The sequence below is a fragment of the Trachypithecus francoisi genome, unplaced genomic scaffold (assembly GCF_009764315.1).
Source record: "Trachypithecus francoisi isolate TF-2019V2 unplaced genomic scaffold, Tfra_2.0 Lachesis_group16, whole genome shotgun sequence".
In the NCBI taxonomy this organism is placed as follows: domain Eukaryota; kingdom Metazoa; phylum Chordata; class Mammalia; order Primates; family Cercopithecidae; genus Trachypithecus; species Trachypithecus francoisi.
In genome coordinates this window covers 44,234,672-44,259,929 of record NW_022681461.1, presented here as the reverse complement: position 1 = coordinate 44,259,929, position 25,258 = coordinate 44,234,672, and the positions used below count along the sequence as shown (strand labels likewise).

General features: G+C 44.7%; 1 long non-coding RNA gene across 1 annotated transcript in view; it reads right to left on the bottom strand.

The window, feature by feature from the left end:
- Nucleotides 1-3,035: 3,035 nt before the first annotated feature.
- LOC117098591 overlaps nucleotides 3,036-25,258 on the bottom strand; it is a 41,341-nt gene continuing 19,118 nt past the window's right edge. Inside the window, exon 2 of the long non-coding RNA XR_004443482.1 lies at nucleotides 3,036-4,448. This is a non-coding gene — a long non-coding RNA (uncharacterized LOC117098591). The remainder of the gene's footprint in view (nucleotides 4,449-25,258) is intronic.

Sequence of the window (25,258 nt, the reverse complement as noted above, 5' to 3'; positions counted from 1 at the left end):
GACCATACTGGCTAACATGGTGAAACCCCGTCTCTACTAAAAATACAAAAAACTAGCCGGGCGACGTGGCGGGCGCCTGTAGTCCCAGCTACTCGGGAGGCTGAGGCAGGAGAATGGCGTGAACCCGGGAGGCGGAGCTTGCAGTGAGCTGAGATCCGGCCACTGCACTCCAGCCTGGGCGCCAGAGCGAGACTCCGTCTCAAAAAAAAAAAAAAAAAAAAAAAAAGAATGATATAATATTTGAATATTTGCATTTGAAAGCCTATTGTCATTTTAAACCAAGACAAGTGGGTGTTAGTTTATTGATGCCAGTGACATCAGCATTAGTAATAGGCTCTTTTAGCAAAAAACAATCCTCAAAAGTCTTTTTTTTTTTTTTTTAAGAATTCTGAAAGATGGGCTCCCAGTTAATCAACTATCAAGGAGCTGACTGTAAATGTTATCTGAGTTAAACTTATCTGAATTTAATTAGATTAAAAAGTTGACTGGGAATTCATCCAAAATGTGCTCATCAAAAAACAAAGGTATTTGAAAGTGGAGGGAAAGAAACAGGATTATGGGTGACAAAATTAATTTGAAACCTCTTAAACCTGGAAAAATCATTAAAGACAGAAATGCTGAATGTAAAAGCCTTTTATTTTTATTTTAAAAATAATTAATACAATATGTCTATCCCCGGGGTTTTCTGTGACATGTTCCTTTCAGAAAAGTGCTCTTCCACACTAACAAATAAAAATTATCAAAAGGTACAAAATTAACCAAAGGTACAACATCATTGAAAATCACCATAAGAATATTTTTCCGCCGGGCGCGGTGGCTCAAGCCTGTAATCCCAGCACTTTAGGAGGCCGAGACGGGCGGATCACGAGGTCAGGAGATCGAGACCATCCTGGCTAACACGGTGAAACCCCGTCTCTACTAAAAAATACAAAAAACTAGCCGGGCGCCGTGGCGGGCGCCTGTAGTCCCAGCTACTCGGGAGGCTGAGGCAGGAGAATGGCCTAAACCCAGGAGGCGGAGCTTGCAGTGAGCTGAGATCCGGCCACTGCACTCCAGCCTGGGCGGCAGAGCGAGACTCCATCTCAAAAAAAAAAAAAAAAAAAAAAAAAAAAAAAGAATATTTTTCCACCCAAACCATTCAATTTGCCAAAAGATTTTTTGTTATAATTTGTGGATGTAGTTAAATGTAATCTCATAAAGAATTTAAAGTATTTTAATTGTGCATTAACCAAATTCTGTTTAGGAAAAATAATAAAATTACTTGAATTTAGAACTATTCAGAAAATTATAGACTATATAATGAAAAGTTAATACTGCTAGTGACCTCAATATGTGGGCTATACCAAACTCCTTTACTGGCAAATAAATTGTAAGCTCTTAAATAGATGGATATCTGTCCTGAATTGAATGCTTTAGATAACGGTTGGGCTAATATAAGTGTTTGTAGCACAAATGAACATGATTGAATTCAGGTAGGTCTTAAATTGTTCACTGTTTGGTACATATTTTCCTGATTGTCTTTCTCAGTTATGCCTCATTTAAATAGTAGCTGACCAAGTGATAACAACCATATATATTTAAAATGCTCTCTGTGCAGATGAGCACTTTTAAAAGTTCTCCAAAAATTAACATTTCTATATTGGTTGGGAATTTGGCTTAAAAAGAAAAAATTAATTTTCTCATATAATATGTAATATTTAAAAATCCAATGGTAGAGTAGATCCAGTTTCTTAAACAATGTTGACAGAAATGTCCCTCTTTAAATCTAAACTTTACTACTTTCTGTGCTGCTTTCATTCATTGGTATATATAGTAGCAAAGATGGAACCACTCAGCAACCCCAGGGCAAGGGAGAGTGTTTTACGATAGAAGCTGAGTTCCCATTGCCCTAGCTTGTATCACATGCTCATCCCTGAACCATACACTAGTGCTGCAGTGGTGAGCTGGTGTATTATTAATAGTTTCTTGTGGCTCCCATAACAAATTATCAAAAACTGGTGGCTTAAAACAACAGAAATTTATTCTCTCACATGTATGGAGGCCACCAGTCGAAAGTCAAGGTGGCAGCAAGATCATGCTACCTCTGGAAGCTCTGGGGGAGATTTTGTTTCTGTCTCATCCAGCTTCTGGTGCCTCCAGGTATTCCTTGGTTTTTGGCCACATCACTGCAATCTCCGCCTGTGTGGCCATTGCCTCCTCGTCTTATCTTTATGTCTCTTTGGTGTGTCTGTGTCAAATTCCTTCTGCCTTTATCCTATCAGGGCACACATGATTGTATTTAGAGCCCACATGGATAATCCAGGAGGATTTCATCTCAAGATCCTTAACCTAGTCACAGCTGCAAAGGCCTTTTTTCAAATAAGGTCACATTCACAAGTTTCACAAGTTAGGATTTGGACATATCTTTTTAGGGGCCACCATTCAACCCAGTACAGCTGCCAAATGTTTAACAATCTCCTTGGCAAGAAAAGGTATACCCTGATCTTGTAGCATTTGCCCAGTTCCGTAGTGTAAATACCGCTACTATGGCCAACTTCAGGCTATCAAAGGGAAGTCAATGAACATGGAATTGGGAGGAGATGTATAGCAGCACACCATTATCCAGTATTTCTACTACCGGATCCAATAGATGTAAGTAACCTCAAGAGCATAAATAATAGTAAAATGCAGTCAAATGATTAGGAAGTGATGATAAGGTTGATGTATCATTACCTTCATTTTTAACATAATTTAATTATAAGGTTATGAACTTTAAATTTTAATGGTGAGTGTTTAACAACTGGCACATGGAATTCCTGAACATTTACCAGTTGCTTTGGATGAGTTGGTATGAGTTGGCTCCAACAGACCACTGGATAAAATATGCTGACTGATGGGGCCTGAGTCATAGAGCCTAGGGCATAAGGTCAGCAATAGCCAAACCACATGAACTGGAAATAGGGTGTGTGGTTTCTTTTAGAGAAAACTGGGGTGCTACTACCTAAAGAAGGGGAAAGTAACATTAGGCAGACAAAAACAACCAACCCACCTCAGTGTCATTGTTTAAACATATTTTAATGATTTCAGGCTAGGGAAAAATTTCAGCAAAGTTTAAAAGAATTACACATATGACTACTGTGGGTATGTGTGTACCTGCAAATCAGACACTCTCCTCCTATGGAAAAAACACAATTTTTCACATTTTCATTTTAGTTAGCTCATAAAATCTATGCTTTTTAAGCCTGGACGCATTTATCCCAAAGTGATTGGGCTTAGAAAATGCGAGAGAAACCAACAGTCTTTTTTTAAAGTATTTTTTTTTAGTTTTAGCAGTTTTATTTATGTATTTACATATAATTCACATTCTATATAACTACAAATTTATTTTTATATAGTACATATTTATTGATATATTAATTATATATCAATAAATAGGTATTAATTATATAAATAAACTTATATCTAATTCACACATTATGCAATTCATCCATTTAAAGGGCAAAATGCAATGGTTTTTAACAAAATCACAAAGTTGCACAACCATCACTACAATTAATTTTACAACATTTTCATCAACCTAAAAAGAAACTCCGCACCACTTTGCTGTCATTCTCCAGGCTCCCAAACTCTCCCCAAGCTCTAGGCAATCACTAGTCTAGTTTCTGTCCCTATAGAATTGCCTGTTCCAGGAATTTCATATAAGTAGAATGATACAATACATATTCCCTTGTGACAGGCTTCTCTTACTTAGAATGACATTTTAAGTCAATCTTTATTAAGGCATGTATTAATATTTCATTTCTTTCATCACCAGATAGCATTCCATTACATGTATATCCCACATAAAGTTTATCCATTCATTAGTTGATGGACATTTGGATTGCTTTCCTTTTTTGGATATTCTGAAAAGGCTGCTGTGAACGTTTATTTACAAGTTTTTATGTGGACATAAGTTTCCATTTCTCTTAAACCAATGGTCTTTAAGGTAAAATTGTTAGCAAGTGTTCTTATTTTCCATGATTAAGGAAACTGTTATTTAGGAGTTCACTCAGAAATATCTCATGCAGAATTTCAAACCTCTTAAATATTGGGTCACTACCCCCAACCCCGCTATTTCTTGTTAGGGAGGAAGAGGGTGTGTCTATCAGGAAAAATTAGGAGCTGACTTGGGGCCCACAGATCACTGCGCAGGGATGACTGAATTCCTTTTGCAGCACCTGAAGCCAGGTCTGGCCCACAACTGGCTCACAATAATCAGCCCATCACAATGTTCCTTCGGGGACTCTCCATATGTAAAGTATACAGGTAAGAAAAATAAAACTTTAGTCTCTGACCTGGAAATCAGAGTCATGGGGTTTGGGAAACTTGCAGGAAGGAAGAGGAAAAAAATAGCTTTCCTGATAGAAGCCAACGAAGTTAATTTTCTCCCTTGTGTGACTTGGAGGAGTTCTTTGGTGTGTCCTGCAGACCTGCAATGAAAAAGAAGGCCCTATATTAATTTATATAGCAACTCTTTTCCAGGAAATTCAGAGCATTTCAAACAGTCTTTCACTCATTTCCCTGAGGGAGTTTGCATAGTGTGCATAAGAAATTACTTCTTTTAAAATTTACACTCTTCAGTTAGCCAGTACTGAGCAGAAATAGAACTAGAAAAGCAGACCTCCTGACCAAACATTCCGCTATAATATTTTCAGTGAGCTTCTATAAATCAGTGCATATCCTTAAAAACAGAATCTCCCCATAATAGCCCCATGACCACTCACTGGTGACTGACATTCCTTTCGGCAAGAGCAAAAGTTTCCCTTCCAAATTAGAATCCACTGGTATGGCATGCACTATAAAACTGAAGTATATCATTATTCATAATTAAGTGCTCAGGATCGCCCAGACCCTCAGACCATCCAGTTTTATTCTCTAGCTCAGACCTCCTAACTGACCTCAGCTGAGGACCCCTTAATAATCCTGAAACTGGCTCAGTGCAAAAGAGGAGTCCTGCTCGTAAACCCCAGGCGAAAAATGGGAGATGAAATCAGTCCTGCTCTCACTGTTGTTTCTTGCTGTGTCTCAGTGCTGTTTTTACGTGGGACTGCACTGCCCCTCAGGGTCTTGCTGACCATCCTGGGTAGCATATTCAGCTCCAGCTTCCCAAAGCCCACCAGCATCAGCCACAAGCAGGGCTAAACTTAGCCCTCAACCCCAAACACTAGTTCCTCTTGTGGGGCCTTTTCTCAAGATATTCTTATTGTGACATCCTCAGTATCCATCCCTGAGAAAAGAAAATCTTGGTCTGAGCCACACTAGCTCTTGTGGAATCCTGGGAAATAACATCCTGGGGAGTATCTGTGCCTTTTTATCCCACTTCAAGAAAACCACTGGGATCCATAAGTTCCCTCCTAGTGATTACCAGAGAATGGGAAGTTTTAATCCAGTTAGTGACAAAAAGTTCGTACTAGTGTCTCACACTGCCCCAGCCTCAGGCATATTTTCTTTGGGCCCCCATAATCTTAATATTCACATTATTTAAAATGTTTACTAGTTGTCAGCTAGGATTGGACGCACAGTTTGTGAGGGACCAGTGCAATGCAAAAATGCAGGCCCCTTGTTGAAAGTTTAAGAATTACAAGCAGGGCATTTAAGCCAACGTGGGGCACTTCTAAGTATGGGATCCCGTGTGACTGCAAAGGACACACACCCAGGAAACCAGCCCTGCTGCCAATATTTAAAAAGCAAAAGATTCTTAAACTAGAGAATCTGGCAACCCTGGGTCTGCATCTTCAAATGGCTGTACATAATGGGTTGGTGCAGAGTATCATTTTGTGTTGGTTTGCTGTGCTTGCCATTACAAAATACAGATTGGAGGCCGGGCGCGGTGGCTCAAGCCTGTAATCCCAGCACTTTGGGAGGCCGAGACGGGCGGATCACGAGGTCAGGAGATCGAGACCATCCTGGCTAATACGGTGAAACCCTGTCTCTACTTAAAAATACAAAAAAACTAGCCGGGCGACGAGGCGGGCGCCTGTAGTCCCAGCTACTCGGGAGGCTGAGGCAGGAGAATGGCATAAACCCGGGAGGCGGAGCTTGCAGTGAGCTGAGATCCGGCCACTGCACTCCAGCCTGGGTGGCAGAGCAAGACTCCGTCTCAAAAAAAAAAAAAAAACAAAATACAGATTGGGTGACTTAAATAGCAGAAATTTATTTTCTCACAATTCTAGGGGCAAGTCTGAGATCAAGTTGTCAGCAGGGTTGGTTTCTTCCGAGGCGTCTTTCTTTGGAGATGGCCACCTTCTCCATCTTCGTGTGGTCTTCCCTCTATACACGTCTGTGTCCTAATCACTTTTTACAGGGACTCCACAAGTCATACTGGATTCGGGCCCACTTCATTATAACTTAAGTACCCCCTTAAGGCCATATCTCCAAATACAGTCACATTCTGAGGCAGCAAGGGTGATTTTGAAGTGGCACAGTTCAGTCTGTAACACAGCCCCTCCCTTTGGGGAGGGGTGCAGTGTTCCAAGTCACTGTGCTTACTCCAACCCAACACATGCTCACACACACACAGCATCTCCCCATCCCTGAGGCAGGGGTTGGTTGCTACAGGTCATCTCATTTGTGCTGCTGTTCTTCCTCTGGTTCACTTCTCTCATTTAGAGGGACCTGCTCCTCCCCTGCCACACAGGGAATAGTGACAGTGTTCACAACAGGACAAGGGCTACACACTCCCTCCACATCTGTAAAACTAAGGTTGCTGTTCAAATGATCCTTCATGGGACAATCCATTTCTACACACACATACTCACACTGTACCCATTACATAGAGATAACCATGTAAATGCAATGCTGAAGGAAGAAACTGCCGTGAGATATAACAGACTGCTTACCTCAGAAACTAGACTTGGAGGTTTTAGGAGAGAAAAACCCTCAGCGACTTACATAATTATTCCCCAGGGCTGATCCCACTTAAAAAAAATCACCTGACTGTACAAGGGATGGCCCTAAATTTCAATGGAAGCCCAACCATGTAGCCCCTTAGAGAGAACGTACTCTCAAATTGGTCTATGTACCTATTTGTAGAAAAATGTTAGCCAGATTATAACTGAAAACTCTGCTAATTCTGGGGAAGATTTTGGTCTTATGCCTGGAACTGTTGAAGCATATATTCACACCTACCACATGTAACACTTAGTAGCAGAATTTCCAGCACAATACTTTAGTACTTTATTTTTAAAAGAAACAGAGCAGAGACTGAAGCCCTGTTCACTCTGCAGCTTTCTTGCAGGAGGCTCCACAAAAGGTGGTGGTGAGGGAGGTTCTGTGCTGAAAAGAGGTATATTTTCATTTTTAAAAGGAAAGGAGACACTAAAATCTTTGCTCACAATTAGGGAACTCATGATGCTGAAACATAACATTTGCACCTGCATGTAGACTGAAAAAATAATGTCAAATTTGCAAGGGTCTGAGAAAACAGGGTGCAGTGTATTGGTGATCTAGTAAATCCCAATCAACATTAGAGTTCAGAAAAGACCTTACAGACATCTTACTGTAACCCTTTGGTTTTTCGACAAAGAAGGGGAGGTTGGAAAATTTTAATTGATTTGCCCCAGACCAGCTCTCCACCTAAAATGCAGGTCTTTTCTTTCAGATCAGCGTACTTCCCACCGCACCAAGCTACTTCTAAACCGGCATTGTCCTGTCTGCCTCAATTGCACGCAAAAAAAAAAAAAAAAAAAAAAAAAAAAAGACAAAACCCCTCTAGCTCTCCACTAGAGTCTCTATTTGGACTCTAGAGTTGAGAAAGCAACGGCTATTTCAACTTCAACTCCCTTAGCAAACGGAAGAAAAGGCATCTGACCCATGGACTCCTCCCAGCTGGTCCCCGGGTCCCGCCGCCTGAGGGTCTCCAGGGTAGCTCGCTGGCGTCGGCGGCCAGTCGGACACCAGGGGGCGCAGCAGCCTTAGTCCTGACAGGCATTGAAGAACGAAGCCTGACTGGGCCGTCAAGAAAAATCTGACTTACCTCCTTTCAGTTTCTCTCATTGGAACCAGACCCCAGACCCCTTCATTTGCCTTAAAGCCATTTTCTGCTTCCTCCTCATGCTCAGATTCTCAGGGTGCAGGGATGCAGCAGTTCAGAGACCCCTCTCCACGAGCTCCCCTGCTCTGCCGAGGAGACCCTAGCACTGGTCTACCATTTGTTCTCACTTGCAGGCCTCTGAACTCAAGATGTTTTCAGCCATTCTTCCTGAATAAAGAACCGTATAGAACAGGAACAGCTTCCCAGAAGAATTGTCACATTCATCCTTTAATATCCTTCCCCTTTCCACGCACAAAAGCAATCAGAAACAAATTAAATAACATGTTCTAGGAAGCTCACGCAGCCAGGACCTATCCCTTGCCACCCTCTGCCTGCCCCTACAGTCTAAGGACAGCTTTTGGTAGTAGCTACCTACCCAAAGGGACAGGCTTCAGCACCTTCACCATGCCTCTGCCATATTCTCACCAACCTACGGTGTACCCCAAGCAGGATAACTGCCTCCTTGTAACCTCACCAGCTTGGCTCTGTGTTCCCTCCAGCAGAAAGAAATCCATTTTACTCGTGCCAAAGTCTCCCAACTCCAAAGATTCAGTAATAAATGAGCATCCTCTTCTACTTTAAGACATACCCCTAACCCTGCCCCTATAGACACAGACGGACACAATGCAAATCCTCAGATGTCAAAAACGTCCTCTTTCGCAAAGACTCCTGAAACTCCTGTGTTCCAAAGGGAAAGGCTACAGGGTCCTTCCTATGCAGGCCTTTGAAAAGCAGCTATATGTTTACATAGAGAGATTCCAAGTTTACACAGTCCTTTCTCTGTCTGTCATTGGAGCCTCTCAACAACCCTGAGAGATGAGCAGTGAAATCTAAAGCTTAGAGGCTTGCCTCAGGACCAGACATGGTACAGCGCAGAAACAGCACTGAGGGCCCGGGTGACAGAGCATGGAAACACTTGCTTGTCCAATTGCACCAAGGCCTGGAAGAAATGCAGCCACCACAAAAGATCATCAGATTACATACACTGAGGGAGCCTGTTGTCTCAGGAGCCAGGCAGGGGCAGGAGGAACAGTGGAAAAGAAGGGGTGATGTCAACTCTGACCTGACTCTTCCTTTTACCTGTGGTCTCACTCACTTCTTTGTTTCCACATTCTTCTTAGCTAATGTAGAGTACTGGGGAGTGTTGAGCCTGGAGACAGGTAGCCATGGTTTGTTATCTTGGTGGTGAGCCTCCCAACTCCACACTCATAAAATAATGATAACATCTATTATATATACAAATACACCAGCAAAGAAATGAAAAATATCAGTGTAATTCCAGGAGACGGAGCAGGGTAGGAGGCTTTTACTTTCATTTTATGCTGTTTTGTATTATTTGAAGTACCTTGATGTATGCATGTATTCCTTTTATAATTTTATTTTTTTAAATTTTATTGGCGCTAATGATGCTCTTTAGCGTTGCTGCAAAGATGACTTATGTAACATGTCTGGCATGGTACGTGGTCTGGCACACAGTTGATGCTCACTAAACAGTAGTTTATTGTTAGCTATATACTTCCCTCAGAATTGTGGGCAAATGGGACCTCAAATCAAGAGACCCAGGGTCTGCTGCACACTCTGTTCTCATGTCCATGTATGCCTTTTAGTAAGTCAAGTCCCTTGGAATCCAAGTAAACATAGTAGCTGCTTTTCAAAGGCCTGCATAGGAAGGAACCCGTGCCTCAGTTTCTTTCTCTGTAAAGCAATGAGACACAAGCCAATTGATTTGAAAAATGGTGAGAAGGACAGGACAACATGCTCACCGCCCAAAATGCTTGAGATACCTTCTAAAATTCAGTCACAGTCTTTGCAAGAGGAGGCTTCTTAAGTTTGAGTTCATTACACAGAAACTCTTACTAGGAGAAGTTGTCATCTCAGATAGACAGCAAGGGCTGGAGATAGCTGAATAAGTTCTAAAGCAAGTTCAGAAATAAAATCAGGAAACAAATAATGTGTGAACACTGTGTAAGGCCATCAGCTTAGGGTGGGAGGTGGGAAAAGAAGGTTTGAGCTGTTCCTTGAGTGCGGTTGGCACCATGATCATTTCCTAACAGGAGATGTGCCCTTGGTAGGCAGAAGGGGTGTGATTCAAGGTCCAGGCATCCCTGGCCCAGACACAGCCAGCCCTAGCCCAGTTCCCTAGGATGAGAGTTCTGTATGGGGCACAGGGTTGGCGCTGTTGAGACCAGGCCTCCGTAGGCACATCCAGGAGCAGAGCTGCCCTTTGGACAAATTACTTTCGGCAAAGTTCAGAAGGAACCCACTGCCCACAAGAATTGGGCTAAAGCACCTCTGAAGTTTCTTCCAGCATAAATTTTATCTTAACAACAATCAAACAAAGTGGGGAGACTGGACCATAGGAGGTGCAGATGCCCAGATATGATCCCCTCCCTGCTTAGCAGCTGGTCTGGAGATACCTGTTTTTATGCACTCCAACTCCTGAAAACCAACTAAAGATTTGTTCCTGGAACACATAGCTGATTCATTTCCTACCCTATTCAGAACGGGAGATTTTCCTCCAAGTCTCCTTGGTCAAAGCTTGGCCTTTGGGGGACGGGAGGCAGGTAGTCTAGTGGGTAGGAAGGTTGCCACTTTCTTTTTGCCCCGCAGTCTCCTTCCTATTTAAAGCAGCACCGCCTGTCGTAACAGCTTCGTGCCAATATTTGCAGGCAGAAAGATTTTCTGACGTTGTAAGGGGGGTGTTGGAAGCAGATGGGAGGCCCTTTCCCAAGGCCATAGGCAGACCAGAAATTGGTTACACCCGCACCCGGGGAGGAATCCCTAGCCCCCACTCTCACGGTCAGGGCCCAGAAGGTATCTGCATTTACATTTTAAAAAGAAAGAGGAATTTTTTTGTATCTCTGAATCATCAGGCAGCGCCTGATATTCTCCATCTCCCCCTAAAGCCCGTGTTGGCCCTTTCTAAATAGGAGGTCGTGTTTTCAATTTTTGAGAGATCTGGAATAACGGTATCAGAGCATGCCAACACCTGGAAGACCCCCCCACCCAGGTCTTTCACCCTAAGGAGGTTTAGGAGTTGGGAGCAGCGGGGGGTGGCAATTTGCAGTGAGGCAAGGGCAGGTAGCAACAACTCCGACTGATCTCCAGAGGCAAAATCAAACTAAACATAGTTCCAAACATTATATTTTAACAAAATCTGCATTCTGTGAAAGTCTGTTTTTTTCTTAGAGAAATGCCCTTCGTTTTACATTACGCGTCACTTTCCTAGGCAGCCCTGAATGCCTAGCCACTTGTTAAAATGCCTCTGTGCTTGCTTTTCCGTGTGGTTCTTTTCTGTGCCCGTTTGTATCTCTAATAAGCGGCATTGTTTATTATCCTTGGGTCGGGGCCCCTGGGACTGAACCGAAATAATGCAGAAGCGCCGAGGCTGAGCGCTGGAAAATACTCCCGGTTTCCCAGGCCCAGGAAGGTCCCCGGGGCCGCCAAACGACCCGCCTGGGGAAAGCCCACCCGTGCGTGCACGCCTGGTGAAGGGCAAGTTTGCACGAGTTTTTCCAGGCGGGGAGAGATTGTGGGCAATCCAAAGCCCCGATGAGTGGGTATAGGAAAGGGGCACACAGGAAAGGGAAATGCCACTGATGACCGGTAATGGGGGTGTGACTTAAGGGCCGAACAGGCTAATAATAACAGGATGATTTTTTAAGGGCGGGTGGGACTGCTGCTCGGGAAGCGTTCTGAGCCGTCTTTTAGCTCGAAGTCTCAACCCTCACCCCATGCAAGAAATTCTCACTAATAAATTCTTTTTTCCGCGTAGCCCGTCAGTCCTCGCTGTTAAAGCGAGTATCCTAAACAAGATGAGGCTAACTTTCCTCCTTCTCCGTAGTTACCTCATATTTGCCCGCATTTCGTTTTCAGCCGGGTGCTTTGTGGCCGTAGGGGATGTGAGCGCATGCCCCAGGAAATAAAGTGCCGCTGTTCCCCAGCCACAGATCAAGTCTTTTCTTCCCTTTGGACCCCAAACGAGCCCCGCTTTGGGGCTCTTCAAAATTTCGCTGCTCCCAAAACGGAGTGGGGTTCCCTATCAAAACGCAGAAACCCGCATGGGAAACAACGCGGAGTGCCTTTGGCGTCTCGGGAAAAATTTCCCGGTTAAGCCCAGTCTACGCCTCCACACCCCCTAAATTTAATGTCGGGCGGGCTCCGTTGCAGAGTTTGCCCTAAAGAAGGTTGTTAAATACGTGCCAGTCTTGGGCTATGTTCTCCTCAAATGAGCCTTCCAGCCCCGGGGCCCGGCCTGAACTGTCCTTCCCACAGGTTCTTGTGAGAGACCAAACCCCCACGCCCTGAGCTTTCAAAAATTCTCCCAACAGGCTACAAAGACTGCTCAAATTGTCCTCGCTAGCTTCGCTCCCCCATTCAGTTAGATTGTTTAAAAATACAGAGATCTGTTTGCTCGCAAGAGCAGAGTGATTTCCCTCAAGCAACTCGTGCGAGAGCTTTAGGCAGCCCCTGGGTTGCAGCGAGTCCAAGCGTCGGTGGAGTTTTCCGAATTTCAAGAAGTAGTAAAGTGAATTTTGGTACAGGGAAAAGTGCCGGGTGTTGGAGCGCAAGGTGGGGGCGGGAGCCCAGGAAACCGCCAGGAGGCTTTTTGTTTTTTAATGTTAGACACGCATGAAGGCGCAAGCTTCGTGGTTTCCGAACTTAGAGAATCGTGCCGAGTTTGGGCCCATCTCTGCAGCCAGGGGCCCAGCACAGAGCACAGGGGGCTGTTTCCAGTTTTCAAAGGGCGAGTAGAGGCGCGGGAGCAGCTTCGCTAGGCACTGCCACATGCAACTGACTGTCCGCTGCTCCCGGCTCTTCCGCCCTCTCCCTTCTCGTGCCACCCCCAGAGCCATCCCACTGCTGCCAGTATTGCGCAGAAGAAGAAGGGCTCTAGGCAGCGGAATCCCCCAACAGGTAGTTTCACCCGGGGGCTGGCCTGGCTTAAATATCAAAGGCTGGGCTGCCTGTGCCGTGCTAAAACGTAGCCGAGGCACTGACACCTAAAGAGTCAAGGAATGAAAGCTGCGTTCTGGGAGTCACTTTAAATAACCTTGTTTTCTCTCCACCCTCCAACTTCTCCCGAAATAGCGTGAGTCCTGCCGTTTGGAACGGCGCTCAGCGAGCCTAAATAAGCTGCTTCAGGCTGTAAACTCACAGCCAACTTGGGGTCTTTTTTTTTTTTTTTTTTTTTTTTTTTGTCACCCCGGGTACTTACTACAGAATTCAACTCGGCTTTAGAGCCATAGGTATTTATTTGGGAATTGGAAAATTCCCCTCAAAGCAAAAGAGGAAAAGGGTGCGCTGCAGTTGGATGATATAATTGAATTATGCCTTCCCCTGGCACACAGTAAGGAAAAGCGGAATGCCAGTAGGTGTGTAGAATGGGCCGCGGCGGCCGGCCTCACGCCCCAGCGGGCGCACCACATTTCCTTCTCAGGGTGCAGGGAGAATTTGGGTTGGGCGACTTCGTTCCGCCCCCAGCATAAATGCCCAGGTTAGGGCATCGCAAAAACCAAGTCCTGGCTGCTCTGTCGGATCGCTAGCACTAAAGTCCCCGCCAAGGGCCGCGGGCGCACGTGATGCGTGGAGACCAGACACCACTTACGACGCGAAACTACGCGTCGCTCCAAAGCTCCCTGGCGCGCGCACGGCCCTTGCTGGGCGGGGGGATCCTGGGACCCTCGGCGGGCGGATCTAATCCCGCCCTGGCAGATAAGACTTTCCCTCTACCGCTCTGAGCGGTCGCCGGGTAGTGATTTCTGCACGGAAAAAAAAAAAACCGCGGAACTCCTGGCCCTGCCTTGTCTGTTTCCTAAAGAAATATCTTTTACACTCCGCATAGTCACCCGATCCCCCAAAGCCTCTGGGACCTTGGACAGACCTGACTGAAGAGACTTGGATCTTTAACCGCCTAGGGACCTGGCCACCCTCTCCCTTCTCCGCTCTCCTAATCGCACCCAGCTCGCTCCCTCCACACCCACCCCAGCACTGTTAGCTTGCCCTGCGCCTCCGCCACTAACTGCGCTACCTAAACTTTCCAAAGAAAAGTTTTCTCGTGCTTTGCCAGCTCAAGTTTGCCCCAGCTGGTGCTGGCAGGAGGAGAAAAGAAGTCCCTTTTCCCCCTCCACCTATCCTCCTCTCTCTCCCGTCCTCTCCCTCCCCTAGGAGTCCAAACCTTGAGGGTGGGAGCGCGCGGCCATGGAGCCCCCGAAGGCACTGTGCAGGGGACAGAGTTCGTTTCTCATCCCCCACTCTCAGTGCCTCGGCCGTTCCCGCCCCCTCCTCCCCCACCTCGCTTTCGGTGCAGAACTGCGGGCTTGTAGTTTAGTTTTGTTCAAATTTATTTCTCTTTTTTAAGATTTTTTTTTAAGATTCCACCCTTCCCAAGCCTCGCGCGTCTGCCTGCCTTCCAGCTCCCGGCGTGGGACTCAGGAGATGCACCCTTCGTGCTGGGCGGGTTGTCTCCCGAGTGGGGGCCAGGGGTTCCCTGGCTGCGATTTCGCTGGCCTAGTTTCGTCTCCCTAGGAGACCTAGGTCCTGTTGTGAGACTAATTCGTGCGGGAACTCGGCCTCACAGCAAGTGCCTCTTACCCCACCCTCACCCAAAGCTGTCGATGCGGCGGGTTTAGGGGGATGTTTGCGAGACAGCAATACGTAGCAGTTGATAGAAGACCCTGTTCTAACGCCTTCCTTGAGTTCTTTACACATATAGGTAATTAGAGATAGAAAAGATCTCCCCTTCAAGGTTCTATAACTCCTTGCGCACGGCCAGGTGACCATCACAGAAAGCGCCCCAAGCTGGTTAATTTGTGGCCTATTATGTTTTCATTTTGTCTAGGATTAACGAGATTTGAGATTTTGTAGCCAAATTTACTACCCCGGGGCTTCAACTTTCAAACTAGCAAGCCAACGGGAACGTTCTGGCGAAACTGGATCTCCTTGTGGGTTGCTGGGACGCGTGCGGGGAATGGAAACGAAATCCGTCGCCGATGGTGTGGCGCGGACTGCTGGGCCTGGGGACGCTGGGCAGGCTTTTCTGAATCCCATCGGGTTGGGCTTGAAATTGGACTTGACCCTGCCAGGGTTGTGGTCTGCACTTAGCCTAGATTTTTCCACATGGCCAGAGGGCTCCTATCGCACGTCGCAGACGATGCCCATCCGGAGCGACGTTCCCAGGGGCAAGCGGTTTCAGGATCACCTTTGCCTTTAGCTCAAGGTTTGGGGGGCGGGGGGATGTCGGTTACCTCGTGTGACTGAGGATATGAAATCTCTACCCAAAGCAAAGATGGCTACAAATCCTCTCCCCTTCCCATGAACATCAGGAGACTTACTCCGGTCCCCACCACAAGTCTCTTTCCAGTGCTGGGGTGAACACATGCCCCACCGCCCCACGCGCCCGTGGCTCGCCCTCCTTCCCGTGGCTTACGCACAGCCCCCCTTCTACTGTGCACGCCAGGGATCAGGGTCGCGCCTCCTCAGCCCACAGGAGAGGCCTCCCACCCGCTAGACTGGTCCCTGTACCACTTGGCCCACGTTGCCACCACGGCGGTGTCAGAGAAAGCCCTGCGGAGGGTCAAATAGAAAGACAGGAAGTTTCTAGGCTCCTCCAAATGGCACCCAAGGAGAAGCAAAACCATGCAGCGACATTCGTAGAACCCCTAAGTAGTCTTTGACAGGCCGTTTGAAGAGGGAGGGGTGTGAGGGGAGAAAAATTCAGGTGAAGGGGAGGATAAAGTTATGGGTATAAGCTGCTTGGCTTCTTAACTCTTTATCTGACCACCTTCAAGTCTGAGCGGTTGACACATTGGACTTTTAAGTACCACACTCCACGGAGATAGGGCAGAGGAGAAGCACCCCCAAACTCGCAGAGCTAGCCGCTGCTCGCTCTCTCCGAATGTGGCGGCCACACTTTGGAGGGCACAAGCGCGGCTCTAATTTGCTTTTGCTTCGAATATAAAGGATCCCGTTCACAAAGGAGCCCCCAGCTTCACTTTCCCTACTCCACCCCTCTGCACCTTTCGCATAGCCTCAGGCCCTTTGATTGCATTTATTTATTTTTGAGCTCCGGCACCCTGGATTTCACTGGGAGATTTTAAGGCAAGAATGGAGAAAGATGGGATTAAGAAAAAGAGCTGGCTGTGTTCTAGGGCAAGGTTAGAGAAGAACTGAAAATCGAGGGTAGATGAATTTGGGGGTGTTTTAAAATTTCATTTCCCACAGAAGCTACTTGCTTTACACCAAAACCTATTTAAATTATTGAGACAGGAGGAAGCTGGGGGTCTCCGTGGGAACAAAAAGTCAAAGGCTTTGGAAATACCCCTTTCTCTTATCTCTACTCAAATAAACAAAAAGCAGCTCTCCTTTCAATTTAGTGATTGTACCCTTCAACACGCTCACCTCCGCAGCAAAAGTGTGTTAATGGCCAGTTCCCCCAGGGAGGCCAAGCTCAGGACAGTGGCCCAAGACAGGCTCCCAGAACCCCTGGAGCTGGGCTTTTTATTGTCTAGGATGAATCCTGGGAAGGGCAGAAGCTGGAAGCTGCAGTGCCTAGGCTGTAGGGGTGTGGGAAGAATGCCCCAACCACCCCTCTTCCTTCAAAGCTCCTCTTCTTGCTGATTATTTAAAACCTCACATTTGTATTTCTAATCTTGATGGCTATGTTGTTCTTTTTTGAAGGTAGCAATGTATGTTGGTAGTTCTTTTAGTATGTATGTCCTTCATTTGCTTTTGTTTGTAGTATTTTTGTTCTCCTTTTTGTCTTTCCTTTCTTTACCCTGCAGTTTTGGCAACGCTGGAGGAGGAGGTTCTGTGGGGAGGATGAAATCGACCCGTTTATTCTTGTTAATCACACACAAAACAGTATAAACACTGACTCTCAATTATTAATAGGATCCTTCTATAAAAAAAAAACAGTCATTTAGATAGAACTGGTTAGGACTGAGAAATCGATAACACTGGTGAACTAGCTAATTCTGTCTCTTTAAGAAAAAATCCATAAAGCTCTTCCATCAGCCCAGTGTCTGGGAAAGAAGCAAACTAACTGCTTGGAACAAAAGAGACAAAGAGGCCAAACAACAAAACAAACAAACAACTCCCTCTACCCCCCCCCCCCCCTTCTGAGACAACAATAGACTAGACACAGCAAGTGCAGTTACTGCCTGGCCCGGCTGCTCCTGTCGACCTGCCAAGTCTCCTGCATTTGGCTGGAGACTTTCTCTCTCACCCCACTCTCGCCCCCCCATCACCCCCCTCTCTCAGCCCTTTCTGTCTTTCTCTCTGTGTGACTCTCTCTGTGTGTGCCTCTCTTGGGGTCTGGCTATGTATGTGTGTCTGTCTCTGTTGTTTTTGCTTTCACTTGATGTCGCTCTCTGTCTCAGACACCTTAGTGTTTCTCTCTCTTTCTCTCTCTCTGTCTCTCTCCCTCTCTTTAAAGGTCCTCAGCATATTAGCATACTCTGGCATTTATTCACTTATTTGCTAGGCCATTTCTGTAGCATCTCCTAACTGCCTCCTCAAAACTTCTGTTTCTTCCAGTTGTCACGGTGGCCTGTTTTGTATTTTGTTTGCAGCACTCTCTGCCAGGAAGATGCTGAAGTCCATTTGCACTTCAGTTTTTAACCATTCTTCATGTTCAGTTCTTTGCTCTCTTTCTATAAGGTTTCTGGCACACTTCTCCCCCGCTGCCCCCCCTTGTCCCCAAGCAGCCCTTTCTCTGCTTCTTGGCACTGCTTGGGACTCTCATGCATGCCTGCCCTCTTTCTCTCCCTTTCCCTCTCTCTTGTGGCCAGCCCCCTCCTCCCTGTCTCCCAATCCAGCCTTTTTCTTCCTTTTCCCTCCTCCACCAAAGTTTAATAAAATACTGTACACATTTTTGCCTGAGGATTGCTTTTCTTTATAAAGTGAACCTAAACCTTTGTAAAGTGGGAAGGGAGGAAAGGCAAGAATCGAGACTGCAGCCAGCAGAGGCTGTAGCATGGAACCAGCATCCCTGCCAACAGCCACATCCCTTTCACACTTTTTTTTTTTTTTTTTTTTTTTTTTTTAATAAACGCTTTGTGATAGCAACTCCTTCTGAAGCATCTGTGTCTGCTACACGGAAAACCTGGCCATGTCTCTTTACTGGGCTGCAAGGGTGAGGCTGAGTGTCCAATAGGGAGGGCAGCTGCAGCCTCAGCCACAAACACTCTCACTGTCAGCCCATTTCCACCTCCTCTTAGAGAAAAATGAGAAAGTAGGGGGTTCTCTGGCACCGGGGCAGAGGTCTTCAACTCCTCTTCAAGAGAAGTATAGCTTGGTTACTTGAAAAGAAACTTCTCCAAGGATGGTTGACTTACAGTAACAGGGGAAATTTCAACTGTCAGAAGATTGTGGGAAAAACAGGACTAAACTGTTTATCTAAAGCAGATCTGAGAATTTCCACAGTCAGGTGGTACAGGGTTGGCAAAATGGTGTCATCCCCTCGCCACCCACCCCCCATTCCCCAGCCATGCTCACTAGGCAACAGAAACAGGACAAATTATTTCCGTTGGCCTCACCCCCTTTTCTTTCCCTCCTTTCTTTAATAATATACAGACAAAAACATATGAAAACAACATAAGGGGCAACTTTGAAGGGAGAAAACTCATTTAGTCTGAGAAGAGTATGAAAAACAGAAATAGGAAATGTACCCTCATTGTTTGGTTGCTTGGTGATAAGGGCAGTATGAAGAAGCATTGATGTTATAAAACACACATATGCACATGCATATACACATGTGTATATGTATGCATATTTAGTTGGTAGTGACAACTTGTCAAGGGAGGAAGGGAGGAGTTTTAAAATCAGACACACATGGTTTGAACATAATTGGCCACTTATTAGCTAGGTGACTATGGGTAGCCCACTACACCTTCCTCACAGTTGGGGTTCTGAAGACTAAGTGGCATTGCATATATGAAAAAGCCAAAAGCAATGTCTGGCATGCAGCCTATGTTCAATAAATGAGCCCTCCTTCCCTCTTTTTCTTTCTTCCTCCCTTCTTTCTTTTTTCCCTTATTTCCTTCTTTCCTTTCTTCCTTCTTTCCTTCCCTCCTCTCCTCTCTTCCTCCCATCTTTCTTCCTTCCTTCTCATTTCACTGGCTTTTCCCCTGATCTTTCCAAAGGCGTAAGCAAAGGGAACTCATGCACACTGCCCCAATTTTCATTTCCTAAGGGAAACTTAACTGTTGCTCCTTGAGTCCCAGTATTGAAACACTGCAGACCCTATAGTAGTCTACTCTTTCGAAGCCAAATACTGCCTGAGATAATTTGTTCTTGGGTGGGATTATTTGGCTCCTTTATTCTACCCCCTTACCTAGGTTCTGGATTTTCAAATGGTTAATGAGAGAGAGACCCTTACCCAAAATCCAGCCATTTATATGTTTTTACATGCCCAGAGAGCTTTTGCTCTTGGGGACATATTAAAAATTGCCCCATGGCCAAAAAGCTTAAGAAGGGAGAAACAGAAAAGAGTATGTTTCAATGAACTATTGTCCTGACCTATAACTTCCCAATTGGGAATGCTGTTTTCTTGGTATTTTGACCTTGTCAAAATGACTGATTTTTTTTCCTCCTGAGGAGTCACTCTCTAGCTAAGCAAAGTTTCTTGAGTGTGATTTTGGGCTGAGACATCAGTGCATCTGGAAGCACTCACTGATGGAGATGCCTGTCCTGGCCCGACTATTGCTGAGATTCCCTCTCTTTCTTTGTCTTCCCCAGAAGCAGAACCAGGTTGTAACAGCAACTGGCAAGCCCATGAGCCATGGATGAGCCCCCAGCTTCAATTGGTGGGAGAATGAACACATAAAAAATGTTTCCACCTCAGACTTCCTTTTTTCATGGGTCTTATTGTCTGTTCTACAGATACCCCATTTCCACATTTCACTGGCTTCCTGTCCTATTTTCCTGTTTTATCGGAGCCTTGGCAACCAGTGAGCGGCACTGACTCTGGAGTCTGTGCTGGGGAGGTGGCCAGTCCCTCACAGTCCCTTTCCAGCATTTCTGATCCTTCTCTTTGCTTGTTTTGCTACCTACCTGTTTTCATTGAGGGCCTCTGCTACTTATGACACAGATGTGGAAACCTGTTTCATCTTTTTCCCTCCTTAGGCATTCCAGTTTCCTTGTGGCATCTTTCTGTAAACTACAAAGAGAGCTGTCCATCCTTCCTGGAATCACCCCTTTTTATTGCAGATTTCAACTCCCATGCACTAGGTACCCATGGGCAGTCCACAACTTGCACAACCAAGCATGGGTACTCTAAATTCCCCAGTTCTGACAGCTGTGAGTACTGGTGGGCACTTAGTCATTTAGGGATGTTTCCCTCAAATGGAAAAGACCACAAGGTGTGATGCCAGAAGACTAGCAGATTCTGAAGCCTACCAAAGCCCTGTCTTGCATTCTTCTTGGGCTCTTGTTCAGGAAGAAGCTTGAGACTGTGTTTCTTTATCTTGTCTTTTACCTACATTCCTAATCTACTAAGGCTTCATTGGCATACCAATGGCAGGAAGGTATTTGTTACTGCAATGGATACAATGAGTATTAACGTATAAATAAGAACCACCACCGTCACCGCCCACCCCTTCCCACCCAACCCCAACACTGGTCAGTCCTCTGTTCTTTCCATGACTTTACTTCTAGTAGGCCAGTTTTTATACTAAGTCAGTAACTCATTTCCAGACCACCTGAGAGGTAGCACTACTCTTAAGTTGGCACAACTGCCTATAGAACTAAAGTTAAGTTTGGAAAAAATGCCAGGCATAAATGCCATGACCACATTAATAGATTCCAAACCATGTCATTCTGAGCTGGCAATGTAATTCACATTCTGTACAATGAAAAGGTTTGAAGAGTCGTCAGTTTCCTGTTTGAGAGAAAAGTTTGCTTCTACTTGCTAAGTTACAGCCATTCTGTATGAACCCCTTCTATAGAACGAGAAACTTCTCAATTTAGGAGTCTTTGGAAAAACATTTTATCCTCTGATCGGCTCCCAACCCCACTGCACATTAGAATCATCTGGGGAGTTCTAAAAAGTTACCAGTGCCTGGGCCTCTCCTCAATCCAATTAAATTAGAATTGCTAGGAGTATGGTGTGGGCAACAGTATTCTTTTTTACAAGTTCCCCTGGGTGATTCTAATGTTTAGCTAGGGTTGAGAACTCTAATTTATAGTTTAAGAGAATAGTGCCTCTTGGTGAAGAACGCCCGTTCTTTTACTAAGTATGCAATGAACTCCTATTATGGGAGACAGTTTTCTGAAGACAAAAAAAGTCAGTAGGCACTGGGCTCCTTAAGTTAAAATTTAGCAGAAAAATGCTAATATGCAGATCAGAACCTCTAGAAGCAAGATCGAGTGCTTCTAAGTTCTTACAAACAGCATAGGACTGAAAAGTCAGAGCCCCAAGTTCCAATTCAGGTTCTGTCACTAACTAGAAAGATGAACTTTGAACAACTCACTTGACCTCTTTGGGCCTCAGTCTGGTCATCTGTAAAAAGAAGTGGCTGAACTAAAAACTCTATATACTCCAGCCTTACGGTGCCTTCCTAAATTCTCAGAAACCCATAAGCTTAGCCAGGCAATTACCAAATACTTTGGGAGGCTGGCTCACTAACTCCTGCATGCCACTGACAACCATCTTTCTGATGTTCTACCAAATCCCTTTCCAAAACCCCGAGTATCAGGGTGTTAATTTTTAAATAATCCTGGGCTCCCTTAATTCTCTCCCCTAGTCTCTTACAAATTAGCAGATGAAGAGAATGGAGTAGTGGTAATGTCTATGAGCAGTGGGTAATGACTAACAGAAGTTTATCCAGTTGGATAAATGTCTAGTGGATTGCTGCTGGGGTCAGTGTTAGTTCTGGTCTTAATTAACATCTTCATTAATAGTGTGGGAGAGGGAATAAACAATAGCTAATGATATTTGCAGATGGTAGTAAATTTAGAGGTGTTGCTACTACCAGTGAGAGCAGCAAGAGCCATAGGGATATCAGAGATGTGAACAAGAAGTGATTATAATGATGTTTGTTCTGGAAAAGGCAGAATGAAATGTTTACGGGGAAAATGACAGGGGAAATTGGAAAATGATAAAAGAATCAACTATCGCCATTCTTTGTAACCTGGGTGTGCATTTAGCAAACGAGGCAGCTAATAGCCTTACAACTTCTGTTGCACATACTGGGATATTGTCCTGAACAACAATAATAATCACAGCAACAACAATAATAGTAATAATAGCCAACATTTTTGAGTGCTTACAATAGGTCAGACAGGGTTCCAAGTGATTTACATGGAAGCAATTTTTGTCCCTAAAATCATGATTCGGTTCTTCTAGGCTTTTTATATTTTCTGTCAGGAGACTTGATACTGATCTGGAATTTCTAGATTTGAACAAACCTGTGAGTTTTAGGGGAAACAAGAAGTTTAAAATGGGATGGCCAAGTAAAGTGGAGAATGTGGTGTGTCCTATTTTCCCAGGCTCATGAGCAGAATGTTTCCATCTTTGATTTTTCCCGTCCCCAACCTGCCTAACATCTTTTCTCTATTTAGGCAATTGGTGGGTTAACATGGTTGGTGACGGTAAGTGGAAAACTCTTGCAAATGTTCAGAAAGAAAGGAAAGAAGGGAGGGGGATCCAAAGGGGGAAAGGAGGGGCAGGAGAAAGGAGGAGAGGGAGATGGATAGATAGATGGATGGATGAAGGAAAAAAGTAATAACATAAAAGAAAGGGAAAGAAACAAGAATGAGGGAAGGAGGGAAGAAAGGAAGGAAGAAAAAAAGAAAAGAAGAGAAAACCCTGATGTATTACTGTGTGTCTACCACAGGTCACACGGTAGCCAAGGTGATGAGCTGGATATATTTCACATGTTTTCTGGTTTAATCTTTGCTGATCTACTTCCCACAATGACTCCCTTCAGTATTCATTATTAGCCTTCACTTCTGTAGATAAAATAAAGGGAAGCTCAGAGGTTAGGTACACTGGCTATGAACACAAAGCTGATAGGTTGCCTAGAGGTTCAAACTCTAGTTGTTCTACTCCCAAGCTCATTTCCTTTCCAACCACAAATACATATTTTCTTTTCTTTTCTCTTCTTTTTCTTTATTTGTATTTATTTGTATGTATCCAGGCTAGAGTGCAGTCTCGGCTCACTGCAACCTCCGCCTCCCGGGTTCATGCCATTCTCCTGCCTCAGCCTCCCGAGTAGCTGGGACTACAGGCACCCACTACCACGCCCAACTAACTTTTTGTATTTTTAGTAGAGACAGGGTTTCACCATGTTAGCCAGGATGGTCTCGATCTCCTGACCTCGTGATCCACCTGCCTTGGCCTCCCAAAGTGCTGGGATTCCAGGTGTGAGTCACCGCACCCGGCTACATATTTTCTTTTCTTTCAATTTAGCCCTGCCTGGGTTAATGGCAACATACAGCTACATATAGAGAGCCAGAAGGTAGAAATATTAAGAAGAGAATCAACACTGAGGAACAGAGGGACAAAGGGAAAGTGGCCAGTACATGCATTTACTGCCCAGTCTAATGTAATTGAATTATTTATAATTACATTTTGAAATTACAAAAAATAGAATTCACAAACAATAATGGTTTCAAGACAATGGAGCCCATAATAATATGGATATGACCTTGAGGGAATTTGGCAGACAGCATCAGTGTCTGAAACTAAAGTAAACCGAAAAGAAAAACAGTTGAATGTATAAAAGCCAAGACTCTTCTTGGGAAATGTGGAGCCCGAGGCCAGATGGATGCCAAAGGTCTTCAAAAAGACATCAAAGGAGCTTTAGGAAGTTGGAAACGTGTGGCCTGGGCATGTGTCTCCCGCCACACCAGTGGGGCTCCAAATGCCAATTCAGGGCTAGAAAATGAGAACTGAGATTTTAAAGTGAGGAGATGTGCACTTCTGAGTATACACATAAAATGTCTAATTCAAAGAATATAGAGTAAACACCAATGCAATAATGACCCCAAGTCAAGAAATACAACATTGCCAGGTCCCCACCCCATTACCTCCCTCTCCTGAAAGGTAACCATGATTATGATTTTTCTCACCATCATTTCCTTGCTTTTACATTTTTATTTTGATTTCAGCACTTCTGTATGCCTGTTTTTGAACTTTATATAAATAAAATCATACTGTATGTATCCTTTTATGACTTGCTTCTTTCTTTCAACCATGTGTTGTATATAAATAAATACAACGCATTTATCCATTATACAGTTGAGGGAACTTTTGGTAGTTTCTCCTCTGGAGCATTTATGAACAATTCTACTGAGAACTTCTTGTATATGTTACCTTCTGCACATGTGCACGAGTCTCCCTAGGGTAGGGGCCAGAAAACTATCACCCACAAGCCAAGCAGAACCTGTTAACTGCTCTTGTATGGGTTGAGAGCTACTAATGGTTTTTACATTCTTAAATGGTTGAAAGAACAAAAACAAAGAATAATAATATCCCATGACATGTAAAAATTATATGAAATTCAAATTTCAGTATCCATAAATAAAGTTTTATGGAAACACAGCCAGGCTCATTGTTTATATATTGTCTGTGGCTCCTTTTGTGTAACATTGGCAGAGTTGAGTAGTTGCAACGGACACTGTATGACCTGCAAAACCTAAAATCTGGGCATTATGGCTACATAATGCCCAGTTTAAACTGAAAAATTCAGCAGCACCTCTTACTTAAATAAAAATGGAAAAAAGCAAAAACAAACAAACAAACAAACAAACAATGAAGTGTTTCAATGTAGTGACTGCAGAGCATTAAACCAAGCACAGGAACTTTCTAAGCACAGGCTCTGGGCCACTGCGCAGGTCCACGCCCATGAAGCTGGTCCTGCTTAAAATATCTAGTCCTTTACAGAAAAGGCTTATGGACCCCAGCTTCAGAGCATATCTTTAGAAGTGAAATTATAAGCATCTTAGAAAAAGTGAGTTGCTACATGCCAAACACCCAGCAATGCCTGGTTACTTGTAAGCATTACCATAAATAGGTGGCTCTCTTCCTTCCCACTTTCCACCTGGGTTTCCCCAGGCCCATGAGGTCAGTCTGTAGAGTCTTTTTCCAAAAAGGTCAGCTGCTCAGCTTGTGGTCAGTTACCATAATAGCTGATGACAATTTGGTTAAATACCACCACAATCCCACTCCCTTCAGGGCTCATACATTTATAAAAACATATCTTT